At 42.1% G+C, this 16,156-nt stretch overlaps 1 pseudogene; it reads left to right on the top strand.

The window, feature by feature from the left end:
- On the top strand, positions 345-11,334 carry Mup-ps19 (major urinary protein, pseudogene 19; annotated as a pseudogene).

Genomic DNA, 16,156 nt, shown 5'->3' with positions numbered 1-16,156 from the left:
TTCAGTCCCCACCCCCCTCCAAAACTGGCTTTCTGATTCCAAGCCAGATCCAAAGTTGCATCTAGTTCCAGATTGCAGCTCTCTTGAACACCCACTGTTTTCTTGGGATTATGTTTTAAGAAATGTAAGACTATAAAAATCAATCAATAGGTGATGAAATTGCCAAGTTTGAAAAGAGCAGGAACAATCCTTGGCCTCTAATCAATAAATGAAAGAACATTCCACAAAGCCTGATGGAAGTAGACCGATACCAGAAGTAAAAAAAAAAAAAAAAAAAAAAACAACAAAAAACAAAAAAACACCGAACCCAGAGAGTATATAAGTACAAGCAAAGGAGCTGGGGTGTGGAGTGTAGGCACCATCACCAGAAAGACGTGGTTCTGACAGGCAGAAAATTTTACTATCTACCAAAATGAAGCTGCTGGTGCTGCTGCTGTGTTTGGGACTGACCCTAGTCTGTGTCCATGCAGAAGAAGCTAGTTCTATGGAAAGGAACTTTAATGTAGAAAAGGTATGATCAGTGAATTGTAACTTCACTCAGAATGTGCTTTGGGGAAATGTTTTAGCCAAGTAGGCCCTTTGAGTGGATGAGTATAGTGCCCCAATTTATTAGATGAATGAATGGCTCCAGACCTTGAAGTAAGACCAGAAGATATTCAGATATAACAACATTTGGGGACCTCTGTTCTCACTGAGAGGCAGGGAGAGTATGGTAAGTATTGTGACAACTGGCATGAGATCTACCCGTGTGTATGCTCAGGCCCTAACCCATAGGCTGGAGTTCAAGTGGAAATATGCATGTGGTATCCCTGCTCCTTCTCCCTTAACCATTTGCTTATCTATTACAGATTAATGGGGAATGGTATACTATTATGCTGGCCACTGACAAAAGAGAAAAGATAGAAGAACATGGCAGCATGAGAGTTTTTGTCGAGTACATCCATGTCTTGGAGAATTCCTTAGCTCTTAAATTCCATATTATGTAAGTGAGATGCTCCTAGCTGTGAAAGAAGAAATGAAAACTTGGTATGGTCTCATGCCTACAAACACTCAGGATTGGGGGAAGAGATGCCTCTCAGTATGCACATGTGTACACACATACTAAGTCTGTATCCAAAACTAGAATGCTCCATGTGACACTAAATCTAGATCTCATAACCAGGGTTTTTTTCAAAAGTCAGAGACAAGAGTTGGTGACAGAAATTAATTCACTAGGAGTTCTATAAGGAAAGATCAGAGACACTTCTGAAACCACATTAATGAGACAGTATATCACAAGTTAAGATTATGTGATCATGAATTCAATTTTTCTTACTAGTTGTTAGCCAAAGAAATTCACCCCTTTCTACTTGCGTTTTCCTGCAGTAAAGACAATAATAATAATTCTCCTCTGTGGATCTGGGATCAACATCAGGCAACTTTTACAGAGTGATAATTTGAGGCAGAGGGTGGAAATCTGGCTGATAATTTACACCACTGGCTGAAGCACAGCACTTGTGAAACTAGGAAGTATTTGCAGTTGTTGTAAGGATGAGAAATGATTGTCATTTTCATTTTTTAAAATAATAGGCAAATTTGTGATTGCTAAGGCATCTGTTATAAATGAAATAACGTAAATAAAAGCCTTTTGCTAATTTTACAAAAATATTCAAAAGGTAAATGGAATCAGAAACTGGAGATAAATATAGTTTAGTGGGTGAAGAAGCCAGCCATATCAAAATCCCTTACACAACAGCTCACTCTGTTTTACAGTATAAATGAGGAGTGCTCTGAAATATTTTTGGTTGCTGACAAAACAGAAAAGGCTGGTGAATATTCTGTAACGTGTGAGTACATAAAATATCTATATATGTATACACTAGATGATTAGTAAACCTTAATACTTTGTGTGTGTGTGTTTGTGTGTGTGCATGTGTGTGTCAGTGTGTGTGCATGTGTGTGTGAGTGTGTGTGCATGTGTGTGTTTTGCTGGAATTTGAACTCAGAAACTTGCACTTACTTGTCAAATGGGTACCATCTAATAGCTAACACCCTGTAGCAGACAAATGGGATGAGTAGGGGGTGAGTGAATCTATTTGAAACTGCCCGTAGCTAGCACTGGTGCACATTGCTCAGGGTGTAGCAGCAGATAGTTGATACAGCAAGCTTATAAAAGATAGAAACATGTTGCTTGAAGTTATTGTGGGAGGTAAATAAGCCTAGGAGACAATGAGAGAGTGGTGCTCCTGTGGCTGACTGTTCACTAGTGGTCTGGACCTCTTAAAGTCACTTTACATAGAAGTTCCTTCTTGTAGTTCAGAAAGCTAAAGACAGAAAGCATCAGACACTTCAACCATCTCTTCCAGTATATGTATTTTAATGATTTTATGTATGGGGTAGTACAAGAAATGGGTATCCATCATTATCAGCAGAACAAAGAATTACTGAGCTGTGTTCCAATTCCTCCACAGATGATGGATCGAATACATTTACTATACTTAAGACAGACTATGATAATTATATTATGATTCATCTCATTAACAAAAAGGATGGAGCTCTATGGTAAAGTATTTTCACACAGACGGTGATCTTAGCGTGGGAAAAGAAGAAAGAACCTCTAGCTTTAATATGGTCTTCCCAGCTTGGTTCTGCCTCTTTTTCACCTCCTGAAGATAGATGCTCACCTCCATCATCCATAGACCATAGTGATCAAAGCACTCTGAAATCTCTCAGTGTGGCAGAAGGATATTCTATGGATGCCAAATCCAGGATAGATCATACCAATGCCTGTCAATCATGTTGCCAAACATTTACCATCTTTATGGGGAAGCCTCTGTCCGCTCACACAGGTTGTGGTCAATGCACACAATACATCTGCTATACTCACTCTTGCTATTCTCATAGGCCGAGAACCAGATTTGAGTTCAGACATCAAGGAAAAGTTTGCACAACTAAGCGAGGAGCATGGAATCGTTAGAGAAAATATCATTGACCTAACCAATGCCAGTAAGTCAGGATTCATTTATTTTTCTCATCCTGAATATCTTATCATAGAGGAAACAAACCCAGTTGGCTACTAGTTATTTTTGAAAGCTGGAGAGTCCTATCTTTTCTCTTGGGGAAATAAAGTGGACCTGGTACCTGAACATGTTCTTGTTTTCACACTACAGATCGCTGCCTTGAGGCCCGAGAATGAAGAATGGCCTGAGCCTCCAGGTGGGCAATATCCAATGAAAACAAGGAGGGGGTTGGTGGTCATGGAGAGGCCCTTCCAAAAGTATTAGCACTGTACGCCCAAATTACAATAAAAATAATTTTATAAGGAATATTTGACGAAAGCTTGAAAATAGGTTTTGAATAATCTGGATTTGTGATCTAGTCCTACTTTGAGCTTTGAAGTAAAGTGACCCAAGCACTTAGGCAAGAATACAAGGATTTGAGTTTTATATAGTTGATGTATGCTTGTGTGAAAAGGGCTCAGCAATGTTTTAATATCATTAACAGACAGAGTAGCAGGATGTGGTATAACTGCTCTTCAGTGTCTGTGGTCCCCCTCCATCCCACTCAAGATAATAACTTCTTAATCTGAACTCTGTACAACCTTGGCTTCTTACCTGGGAGTGGATGTACCTGATCACCACTTCTCAACCAGTCTGGAGAGCAGTGTTGGGAGCCGCCCCCACATTCGCCGTCACAAGATGGCGCTGACATCCTGTGTTCTAAGTGGTAAACAAATAATCTGCGCATGTGCCAAGGGTATTTTACGACTACTTGTACTCTGCCTTTCCCGTGAACGTCAGCTCGGCCATGGGCTGCAGCCAATCAGGGAGTGATGCGTCCTAGGCGAAATATAACTCTCCTAAATAGGGAAGGGGTTTCGGTTTCATTATAGAAGGGGCTTTCGCTTTTGGGGCTGGGGGTTTTGCGCTCCTAGCTCCTGAAGATGTAAGCAATAAAGTTTTGCCGCAGAAGATTCTGGTCTGTTGTGTTCTTCCTGGCCGGGCGTGAGAACGCGATTAAGAATTGGTGCTGAAACCCGGGACGAGAAAAAATCCGGGACGAAAAAATACAAGAAAACTCGGGACCGGCGCAAGGAAGATCCCTCATTCCAGAACCAGAACTGCGGGTCGCGGTAATAAAGGTTCCCGTAAAGCAGACTGTTAAGAAGGATTCAACTGCATGAATTCAGAACTTTTCAGCTGGGGAACGAGAGTACCAGTGAGTACAGCTTTACGAGGTACGCCTGGCCTTGAACTTTCTAAGGAAATTCAAGACAGTCTATCAGAAGTAAAGTGGAAAATGTTTGGCCTTGAATTTTTTCTAGTGTTAGGAGCCCTTTTGTTCCTTTTCACATGTTATCAGGTGATTAAGATAGGGCTGAAAATTCTGGATGAAATTCAGGGCAATCTATCAGAAGTAAAGCGGGGAGAGAGAGTAGGAGCAAAGAGAAAATATGGTACACAAAATAAGTATACAGGCCTTTCCAAGGGTCTTGAACCCGAGGAAAAGTTTAGGTCAGGTAAGAATACCTGGGGAGAGATTAGAAGGAAGGAAAAGAAAAAAGAAAAGAAAAAAGATCGATTAGCGGAGGTCTCTAGGAGATACTCGTCACTAGATGAGCTCAGGAAGCCAGCTCTTAGTAGCTCTGAAGCAGATGAAGAATTCTCCTCTGAGGAAACAGACTGGGAGGAAGAAGCAGCCCATTACCAGCCAGCTAATTGGTCAAGAAAAAAGCCAAAAGCGGCTGGCGAAAGCCAGCGTACTGTTCAACCTCCGGGCAGTCGGTTTCAAGGTCCGCCCTATGCGGAGCCCCCGCCCTGCGTAGTGCGTCAGCAGTGCGCAGAGAGGCAGTGCGCAGACTCATTCATTCCCAGAGAGGAACAAAGGAAAATACAACAGGCATTTCCGGTCTTTGAAGGAGCCGAGGGTGGGCGTGTCCACGCTCCGGTAGAATACTTACAAATTAAAGAACTTGCCGAGTCGGTCCGTAAATACGGAACCAATGCTAATTTTACCTTGGTGCAGTTAGACAGGCTCGCCGGCATGGCACTAACTCCTGCTGACTGGCAAACGATTGTAAAAGCCGCTCTCCCTAGTATGGGGAAATATATGGAATGGAGAGCGCTTTGGCACGAAGCTGCACAAGCGCAGGCCCGAGCAAACGCAGCTGCTTTGACTCCAGAGCAGAGAGATTGGACTTTTGACTTGTTAACGGGTCAGGGAGCTTATTCTGCTGATCAGACAAACTACCATTGGGGAGCTTATGCCCAAATTTCCTCCACGGCTATTAGGGCCTGGAAGGCGCTCTCCCGAGCAGGGGAAGCCACTGGGCAATTAACAAAGATAATCCAGGGACCTCAGGAATCCTTCTCAGATTTTGTGGCCAGAATGACAGAGGCAGCAGAGCGTATTTTTGGAGAGTCAGAGCAAGCTGCGCCTCTGGTAGAACAGCTCATCTATGAGCAAGCCACAAAGGAGTGCCGAGCGGCCATAGCCCCAAGAAAGAACAAAGGCTTACAAGACTGGCTCAGGGTTTGTCGAGAGCTTGGGGGACCTCTCAGCAATGCAGGTTTAGCGGCTGCCATCCTTCAATCCCAAAACCGCTCCATGGGCAGAAATAATCAGAGGACATGTTTTAACTGCGGAAAGCCTGGGCATTTTAAGAAAGATTGCAGAGCTCCAGATAAACAGGGAGGGACTCTCACTCTTTGCTCTAAGTGTGGCAAGGGTTATCATAGAGCCGACCAGTGTCGCTCTGTGAGGGATATAAAGGGCAGAATTCTTCCTCCACCTGATAGTCAATCAGCTTATGTGCCAAAAAACGGGTCATCGGGCCCTCGGTCCCAGGGCCCTCAAAGATATGGGAACCGGTTTGTCAGGACCCAGGAAGCAGTCAGAGAGGCGACCCAGGAAGACCCACAAGGGTGGACCTGCGTGCCGCCTCCGACTTCCTATTAATGCCTCAAATGAGTATTCAGCCGGTGCCAGTGGAGCCTATACCATCCTTGCCCCCGGGAACCATGGGCCTTATTCTCGGCCGGGGTTCACTCACCTTACAGGGCTTAGTAGTCCACCCTGGAGTTATGGATTGTCAACATTCCCCTGAAATACAGGTCCTGTGCTCAAGCCCTAAAGGCGTTTTTTCTATTAGTAAAGGAGATAGGATAGCTCAGCTGCTGCTCCTCCCTGATAATACCAGGGAGAAATTTGCAGGACCTGAGATAAAGAAAATGGGCTCCTCAGGAAATGATTCTGCCTATTTGGTTGTATCTTTGAATGATAGACCTAAGCTCCGCCTTAAGATCAACGGAAAAGAGTTTGAAGGCATCCTTGATACCGGAGCAGATAAAAGTATAATTTCTACACATTGGTGGCCCAAAGCATGGCCCACCACAGAGTCATCTCATTCATTACAGGGCCTAGGTTATCAATCATGTCCCACTATAAGCTCCATTGCCTTGACGTGGGAATCCTCTGAAGGGCAGCAAGGGAAATTCATACCTTATGTGCTCCCACTCCCGGTTAACCTCTGGGGAAGGGATATTATGCAGCATTTGGGCCTTATTTTGTCCAATGAAAACGCCCCATCGGGAGGGTATTCAGCTAAAGCAAAAAATATTATGGCAAAGATGGGTTATAAAGAAGGAAAAGGGTTAGGACATCAAGAACAGGGAAGGATAGAGCCCATCTCACCTAATGGAAACCAAGACAGACAGGGTCTGGGTTTTCCTTAGTGGCCATTGGGGCAGCACGACCCATACCATGGAAAACAGGGGACCCAGTGTGGGTTCCTCAATGGCCCCTATCCTCTGAAAAACTAGAAGCTGTGATTCAACTGGTAGAGGAACAATTAAAACTAGGCCATATTGAACCCTCTACCTCACCTTGGAATACTCCAATTTTTGTAATTAAGAAAAAGTCAGGAAAGTGGAGACTGCTCCATGACCTCAGAGCCATTAATGAGCAAATGAACTTATTTGGCCCAGTACAGAGGGGTCTCCCTGTACTTTCCGCCTTACCACGTGGCTGGAATTTAATTATTATAGATATTAAAGATTGTTTCTTTTCTATACCTTTGTGTCCAAGAGATAGGCCCAGATTTGCCTTTACCATCCCCTCTATTAATCACATGGAACCTGATAAGAGGTATCAATGGAAGGTCTTACCACAGGGAATGTCCAATAGTCCTACTATGTGTCAACTTTATGTACAAGAAGCTCTTTTGCCAGTGAGGGAACAATTCCCCTCTTTAATTTTGCTCCTTTACATGGATGACATCCTCCTGTGCCATAAAGACCTTACCATGCTACAAAAGGCATATCCTTTTCTACTTAAAACTTTAAGTCAGTGGGGTTTACAGATAGCCACAGAAAAGGTCCAAATTTCTGATACAGGACAATTCTTGGGCTCTGTGGTGTCCCCAGATAAGATTGTGCCCCAAAAGGTAGAGATAAGAAGAGATCACCTCCATACCTTAAATGATTTTCAAAAGCTGTTGGGAGATATTAATTGGCTCAGACCTTTTTTAAAGATTCCTTCCGCTGAGTTAAGGCCTTTGTTTGGTATTTTAGAAGGAGATCCTCATATCTCCTCCCCTAGGACTCTTACTCTAGCTGCTAACCAGGCCTTACAAAAGGTGGAAAAAGCCTTACAGAATGCACAATTACAACGTATTGAGGATTCGCAGCCTTTCAGTTTGTGTGTCTTTAAGACAGCACAATTGCCAACCGCAGTTTTGTGGCAGAATGGGCCATTGTTGTGGATCCATCCAAACGTATCCCCAGCTAAAATAATAGATTGGTATCCTGATGCAATTGCACAGCTTGCCCTTAGAGGCCTAAAAGCAGCAATCACCCACTTTGGGCGAAGTCCATATCTTTTAATTGTACCTTATACCGCTGCACAGGTTCAAACCTTGGCAGCCACATCTAATGATTGGGCAGTTTTAGTTACCTCCTTTTCAGGACAAATAGATAACCATTATCCAAAACATCCAATTTTACAGTTTGCCCAAAATCAATCTGTTGTTTTTCCACAAATAACAGTAAGAAACCCACTTAAAAATGGGATTGTGGTATATACTGATGGATCAAAAACTGGCATAGGTGCCTATGTGGCTAATGGTAAAGTGGTATCCAAACAATATAATGAAAATTCACCTCAAGTGGTAGAATGTTTAGTGGTTTTAGAAGTTTTAAAAACCTTTTTAGAACCCCTTAATATTGTGTCAGATTCCTGTTATGTGTTTAATGCAGTAAATCTTTTAGAAGTGGCTGGAGTGATTAAGCCTTCGAGTAGAGTTGCCAATATTTTTCAGCAGATACAATTAGTTTTGTTATCTAGAAGATTTCCTGTTTATATTACTCATGTTAGAGCCCATTCAGGCCTACCTGGCCCCATGGCTCTGGGAAATGATTTGGCAGATAAGGCCACTAAAGTGGTGGCTGCTGCCCTATCATCCCCGGTAGAGGCTGCAAGAAATTTTCATAACAATTTTCATGTGACGGCTGAAACATTACGCAGTCGTTTCTCCTTGACAAGAAAAGAAGCCCGTGACATTGTTACTCAATGTCAAAGCTGCTGTGAGTTCTTGCCAGTTCCTCATGTGGGAATTAACCCACGCGGTATTCGACCTCTACAGGTCTGGCAAATGGATGTTACACATGTTTCTTCCTTTGGAAAACTTCAATATCTCCATGTGTCCATTGACACATGTTCTGGCATCATGTTTGCTTCTCCGTTAACCGGAGAAAAAGCCTCACATGTGATTCAACATTGCCTTGAGGCATGGAGTGCTTGGGGGAAACCCAAACTCCTTAAGACTGATAATGGACCAGCTTATACGTCTCAAAAATTCCAGCAGTTCTGCCGTCAGATGGACGTAACCCACCTGACTGGACTTCCATACAACCCTCAAGGACAGGGTATTGTTGAGCGTGCGCATCGCACCCTCAAAGCCTATCTTATAAAACAGAAGAGGGGAACTTTTGAAGAGATTTTACCCCGAGCACCAAGAGTGTCTGTGTCTATGGCACTCTTTACACTCAATTTTTTAAATATTGATGCTCATGGCCATACTGCGGCTGAACGTCATTGTTCAGAGCCAGATAGGCCCAATGAGATGGTTAAATGGAAAAATGTCCTTAATAATAAATGGTATGGCCCGGATCCTATTTTGATAAGATCCAGGGGAGCGGTCTGTGTTTTCCCACAGAATGAAGACAACCCATTTTGGATACCAGAAAGACTCACCCGAAAAATCCAGACTGACCAAGGGAATACTAATGTCCCTCGTCTTGGTGATGTCCAGGGCGTCAATAATAAAAAGAGAGCAGCGTTGGGGGATAATGTCGACATTTCCACTCCTAATGACGGTGATGTATAATGCTCAAGTATTCTCCTGCTTTTTACCACTAACTAGGAACTGGGTTTAGCCTTGATTCAGACAGCCTTGGCTCTGTCTGGACAGGTCCAGACGACTGACACCATTAACACTTTGTCAGCCTCAGTGACTACAGTCATAGATAAACAGGCCTCAGCTAATGTCAAGATACAGAGAGGTCTCATGCTGGTTAATCAACTCATAGATCTTGTCTAGGAACAACTAGATGTATTATGGCAAATAGCTCAGCTGGGGTGTAAACAAAAGTTTCCGGGATTGTGTGTTACTTCCATTCAGTATGTTAAATTTACTAGGGCAGCTAATTTGTCAAAAAGTCTTTTTCAGTATATGTTACAGAATTGGATGGCTGAATTTGAACAGATCCTTCGGGAATTGAGACTTCAGGTCAACTCCACGCGCTTGGACCTGTCCCTGACCAAAGGATTACCCAATTGGATCTCCTCAGCATTTTCCTTCTTTAAAGTATGGGTGGGATTGATATTATTTGGAGATACACTTTGCTGTGGATTAGTGTTGCTTCTTTGATTGGTCTGTAAGCTTAAGGCCCAAACTAAGAGAGACAAGGTGGTTATTGCCCAGGCGCTTGCAGGACTAGAACATGGAGCTTCCCCTGATATATCTATGCTTAGGCAATAGGTCGCTGGCCACTCAGCTCTTATATCCCATGAGGCTAGTCTCATTGCACGGGATAGAGTGAGTGTGCTTCAGCAGCCCGAGAGAGTTGCACGGCTAAGCACTGCAGTAGAAAGGCTCTGCGGCATATATGAGCCTATTCTAGGGAGACATGTCATCTTTCAAGAAGGTTGAGTGTCCAAGTGTCCTTCTCTCCAGGCAAAACGACACGGGAGCAGGTCAGGGTTGCTCTGGGTAAAAGCCTGTGAGCCTAAGAGCTAATCCTGTACATGGCTCCTTTACCTGCACACTGGGGATTTGACCTCTATCTCCACTCTCATTAATATGGGTGGCCTATTTGCTCTTATTAAAAGAAAAGGGGGAGATGTTGGGAGCCGCCACCACATTCGCCGTCACAAGATGGCGCTGACATCCTGTGTTCTAAGTGGTAAACAAATAATCTGCGCATGTGCCAAGGGTATTTTACGACTACTTGTACTCTGCCTTTCCCGTGAACGTCAGCTCGGCCATGGGCTGCAGCCAATCAGGGAGTGATGCGTCCTAGGCGAAATATAACTCTCCTAAATAGGGAAGGGGTTTCGGTTTCATTATAGAAGGGGCTTTCGCTTTTGGGGCTGGGGGTTTTGCGCTCCTAGCTCCTGAAGATGTAAGCAATAAAGTTTTGCCGCAGAAGATTCTGGTCTGTTGTGTTCTTCCTGGCCGGGCGTGAGAACGCGATTAAGAGAGCAGACTCCTCTGGCCCTCCCTTCTCATCTAGTCTAAGACTTCACTCATATAATGTGTGAAGTCTTTAATGTAGCCAAGGCTTTTATTATTATTCCACAATTTGCCTAACCTTCTTCAGAGCTTCTTATGACAAAGGTTGTGGAAATAAGCCTCTGATTCCATTATGGTCATTTATTCTGACTTTTATCCCTGTCTTTTGGCAAATAATTCCAGTTAGATTCTGAGGGAAGATCCATTTCTTCATCCCCTTTGTTCTATGTAATAGAATGTCTCTCTGTCCTAAAGTCAATTGAAGTAGTACGTAAGGAGTTCCTGTGTTCTCTCTTCCTGGCTTACACAGTGTTGAGTGGAGACTTCTCACCAGGACTCCAGGATCAGTCCTTCCTATTCATACAGCATCCAGTAAGAAGTTCTGTGATCTGCTTTCCATCGTGTCTTACAGAGAAGTGCAATCCCTGTCTCTCCAGCATGTTACTAGGATAACTCATCAAGAATCAAAGTCTTTCTTTAAATTTCTCTTTGACATACCCATGACAATTCTCCATGAATTTCTTCCTCTTCCTGTTCAATAAATGATTACACTTGCACTTAAATATATGCGTCTGTGTCCAAAAATAAATGTGGGGCTGAGAGTGAGTGAATGAGGACTGCCTGAGTTTTATAACCAAGATCGTATCTTATGGTACCATATGTAACCTGAGTATCAGGATTTTGCCTCTCCTGCAGAAATCCCAAGCCCTGATGAGTACTGCCTGCTGTTTAGCTCTCCTGTGTTAGTAATGTATGAGGACCACAGGAGCATGGCACTTGCTGTATGATTCCTCCATCCATAGTCTCTTTTCCAACAAAGCATAGGAGAGACACATATTTCAAAGCCTATGCCTGCTCAACATGTTTCACGAAATGCTGAGGAAGTGGGATTGGGTGGGGGAGGCTTGGTGACTTGAGTCCCATTCAATAAAGAGAAACACTGTGTAGGTCCCCATAGCATACTCTGCCCCCTAGATCAAGAGATTAAATTGGCTCAACTCGGATCATGAAAAACAAGTTCATGCTGTAGTTTGCTAAAAGATGGCAAAACACTGTTGAAAAACCCAAAAAATAATGATGAAATATCTCCCTCTCCACAACTACCCTGATGGGTGGCTCTAAATAATTCTCTAACCAAGGCCTCCTAATTGGCTTCAACTACATCCATGGACTACAATGCCCAGGTTTTAATTTTTAGTCTTGGCAAAAATTTAACAGACTTATATAGTTAAGTAACAGTCCCAATACAGGACTCTGTTGAAGACAAAAAGCTTGACAGTGCTGTTATACCTCAAAAGGCCACAACCCAGGGAAAGGTAAAGAAAATATTTGGTTATTTCTAGGTCGACATGGCAGCTTGAGGTCACCCTAAATCCTCTCCCTTTCAACACTAAACACTTGGTAGAAATGAGATGTGAAGTAGTGAAAACATTCAAAGCCGAGGAAGAAATTCAAAACCTCAGACAGAAAACCCCTTTGTAAAGGTAAAAAAGACAGAGAGAGGTGAGGGTTGATACAGGAGATCTGTACAATTCTTTGTGATCTGGCGTAGATTACAGTTAAGGGAGCATAGAGGGTTGGGGAAAACTGTCACAAAGGACCAAGGATGCCACAGGAACATGCACCCTCAGAGGAACAAGGGCTGAAGCAGTGTGATTTTGAGGAAAGATCCCCACCCTTACATGACAACCACCAAGAAGAGAACTACCTGTAGCTGCAGAAGTGACAGGACCAGCCATTCTAAAGATCAAAGCAGCTGCTGACACCTAAGGACTGACCCGACTGCTAGATTTAGGTGTTTCCACTTGAAAAAGCTGGCTTGGTGCTCATGGTTGGCCTGAATATCTTATCAGGAATAAATATCCTAACAAAATATCAACATTAGCCACCATCATCCTGAGATGGCTAACACAAGATCATTTTGCCATCTAAAATGATGTCTATCCTCAGGCTAAAATCAGTGACAGCTACTTCTTTACCAATTGCAGAGTTAGCTTTATGTTTGTGTCCACTTATTATAAATAGAATATAATGGGCTATTTAATCACTGAGGTGTAATTCCTTAATTGCAACCAACATAGAGTTTCCTGAAACATCTCTGAACCCTAGAGGAGTTCCTTGCTTCATTCCTTTTATAAAGATTGTCAGCTCTGCACAGGCCCAGACAAGAAAGAGCTGTTTTCCCAGGAGTACTTTCACTCCCAGGGTGGGAAGTGAGATAGCCACTTTCTCTCCATTAACTCTCCAGGGAAGAACCAGCAAAGAGTGCTTGGGACACAGAAACAGGGGAGCAGATGGGACAGGATCCTTTCAGTCACCATCTACACCTGGAGGTTGTGCTGTTCCATAGCCCTCTGTACACTAGTTCAGCCAGGAGAGAACTGTACTCCCACGAGTACTGGCGCATGCTTACAGATGCACAGAAGGTACAAGCTCCAGCCAGAGACAGCAAGGCCATTTAACACCAGAGGTAACCAGATTGCAAAAAGCAAGGGTAAGAACCTTACAAACAGAAACCGAGGCTACTTGGCAACATCAGAACCCAGTTATCCAAACACAGCATGTTCTGGATACTTACAACAACTAGAAAAGGAAGGTTTGGAGTTAAAATCACATCTCATTATGCTAATAGAGGATTTTAAGAAGGATATAAATAACTTTCTTGAAGAAATACAGGAGAACAGATTTAAAAGGGAGAAGGCTTTAATGAGGAAACACAAAAATCCCTTTAAGAATTACAGGAAAGCAAAACCAAACAGGTAAAGGAATTGAACAAAACCACCCAGGATCTAAAAATGGAAGCGGAAACAAAGAAATCACAAAGGGAGAAAACTTGAGAGATAGAAATCCTAGTAAAGAGATCAGGAGTCATAGATGCAAGCACCACCAACAGAATACAAGAAATAGAAGAGAGAATCTCAGGTAGAGAAGATACCATAGAAAACATTGACACAACAGTCAAAGAAAATGCAAAATGCAAAAAGATCCTAACTCAAAACATCCAGGCAATCCAGGACAAAATGAGAAGACCAAACCCAAGGGTAATAGGTATAAAGAAGAGCAAAAATTCCCAACTTAAAGGGCCATTAAATATTTTCAAATAAATTATAAAAGAAAACTTTTCTACCTAAAGAAAAAGATGCCCATCAACACACAGGAAGCAGACAGGACACCAAATATGTTAGACCAGAAAAGAAGTTCTTCCTGTCACATAATAATCAAAACACCAAATGCACAAAACAAAGAAAGAATATTAAAAGCCACAAGGGGAAAAGGTCAAGTACCACATAAAGGCAGACCTATCAGAATTACACCAGACTCTTAGAATTACATCAGACTTCTCCCCAGAGACTATGAAAGCCAGAAGATCCTGGGAAGAGATCACACAGACCCTAAGAGAAAACAAATGACAGCCCAGGCTACTATGCCCAACAAAAATCTTAATTACCATAGATAAAGAGACGAACATATTCCATGATAAAAATAGATTTACACAATATCTTTCAACAAATCCAGCTCTTCAAAGGATAATAAATGGAAAATTCCAACACAAGGAGTGAAACTACGCCCTAGAAAAGTCTAGAAAGTAGTCTTTTAACAAACCAAAAAGAAGATAACCATCTTAACATAATTCCACCTCTAATAACAAAAATAACAAGAAGCAATAATCACTATTCCTTAATACCTCTTAATATCAATGGACTCAATTTCCCCATCAAAATTACATAGACTAACAGACTGGATACTTAAAAAGAACCCAACTTTTTGCTACATACAGAAAATCCAGGGGCTGGTGAGATGGCTCGGCAGGTAAGGGCACTGACTGCTCTTCCGAAGGTCCTGAGTTCAAATCCCAGCAACCACATGGTGGCTCACAACCACCCATAATGAGATCTGACACTCTCTTCTGGTGTGTCTGAAGTCAGCTACAGCGAACTTATGTATAATAATAAATAAATCTTTAAAAAAGAAAGAAAGAAAATCCACATCAGTGACAAACACAGAAACTACCTCAGAGTAATTAGGCTGGAAAACAATCCTCCAAGCAAATGGTGCCAAAAAAAATAAGTTGGAGTAGCCATTCTAATATCAAATAAAATTGACTTTCACTTAAAGTAATCAAAAAAGATAGGGAAGAACACTTCCTATTTATCAAAGGAACAGTCTACCAAGAAAAGTCTCAATTCTGAACATCTATGTTCCTAATGCAAGGCCACCCACATTCATAAAAGAAACTTTACTAAAGCTTAAAGCACACATTGTCACTCACACAATAATAGTGGGAGACATTAACTCCACACTCTCATCAATGGACAGATCCTGGAAACATAAACTAAACAGAGATACAGTGAATCTAACGGAAGTTATAAACCAAATTGATTTAATATATATCTGTTAAACATTTTATCCTAAAACTAAAGAATATACCTTCTTCTCAGCACCTCACAGTACCGTCTCCAAAACTAACCATATAACCAGTCAAATAACAGGCCCCAACAGCTACAAGAAGACTGAAATAATCCCATCCATCCTATCAGATCACCATGGACTAAGGCTGGTCTTAAATACCAAAAACAACAATGGAAAGCATACACACACATGGAAGCTGAACAACACTCTACTCAATGATAACTTGGTCATTGAAGAAATAAAGAAAGAAATTAAAGAGTTTTTAGAGTTTAATGAAAATGAAGCCACAACATATACAAACTTATGGGACACAATGAATGCAGTCCTAAGAGGAAAACACATAGCTCTGAGTGCCTCCAAAAAGAAACTGGAGAGACCATACACTACCAGCTTAACATTACATCTGAAAGATGTAGAACAAAAAGAGCAAATACACCCAAGAGAGTAGACAGGCAGAAATAATCAAACTCAGGGCTAAAATCAACCAATTAGAAACAAAAAGAACTATTCAAAGAGTCAACTAAACCTAGAGTTGGTTCCTTAAGAAAATCAACATAATAGATAAACCCTTAGCCAGCCTAACTAAAGGGCACAGAAGCAGTATCCTAATTAACAAAATCAGAAATGAAAAGGGAGACATAACAACTGCAACTGAAGAAATCCAAAATAACATCAGGTCCTCCTTAGGAAAAAAACCAAAAAAACCTATACTCAACTAAACTGGCAAATCTGGATGAAATAGACAATTTTCTAGACAGATACCAAGTACCAAAGTTAAATGCAGATGAGATAAATGATCTAAACCATCCCATATGCCCTAAAGAGATAGATGCAGTTATTAATAGCCTCCCAACCAAAAAAAAGTGCAAGACCAGATGAGTTTGGTGAAGAGTATAATTAGTACTTCAAAGAAGACCTAGTACTCCTTAAGGAAGTCCAAAAAATAGAAACAGAAGGACACTATACAATTTGTTC

Source organism: Mus musculus, chromosome 4 (assembly GCF_000001635.26).
Source record: "Mus musculus strain C57BL/6J chromosome 4, GRCm38.p6 C57BL/6J".
Taxonomy (NCBI): Eukaryota; Metazoa; Chordata; class Mammalia; order Rodentia; family Muridae; genus Mus; species Mus musculus.
This window is presented reverse-complemented; position numbering and strand designations above follow the sequence as displayed.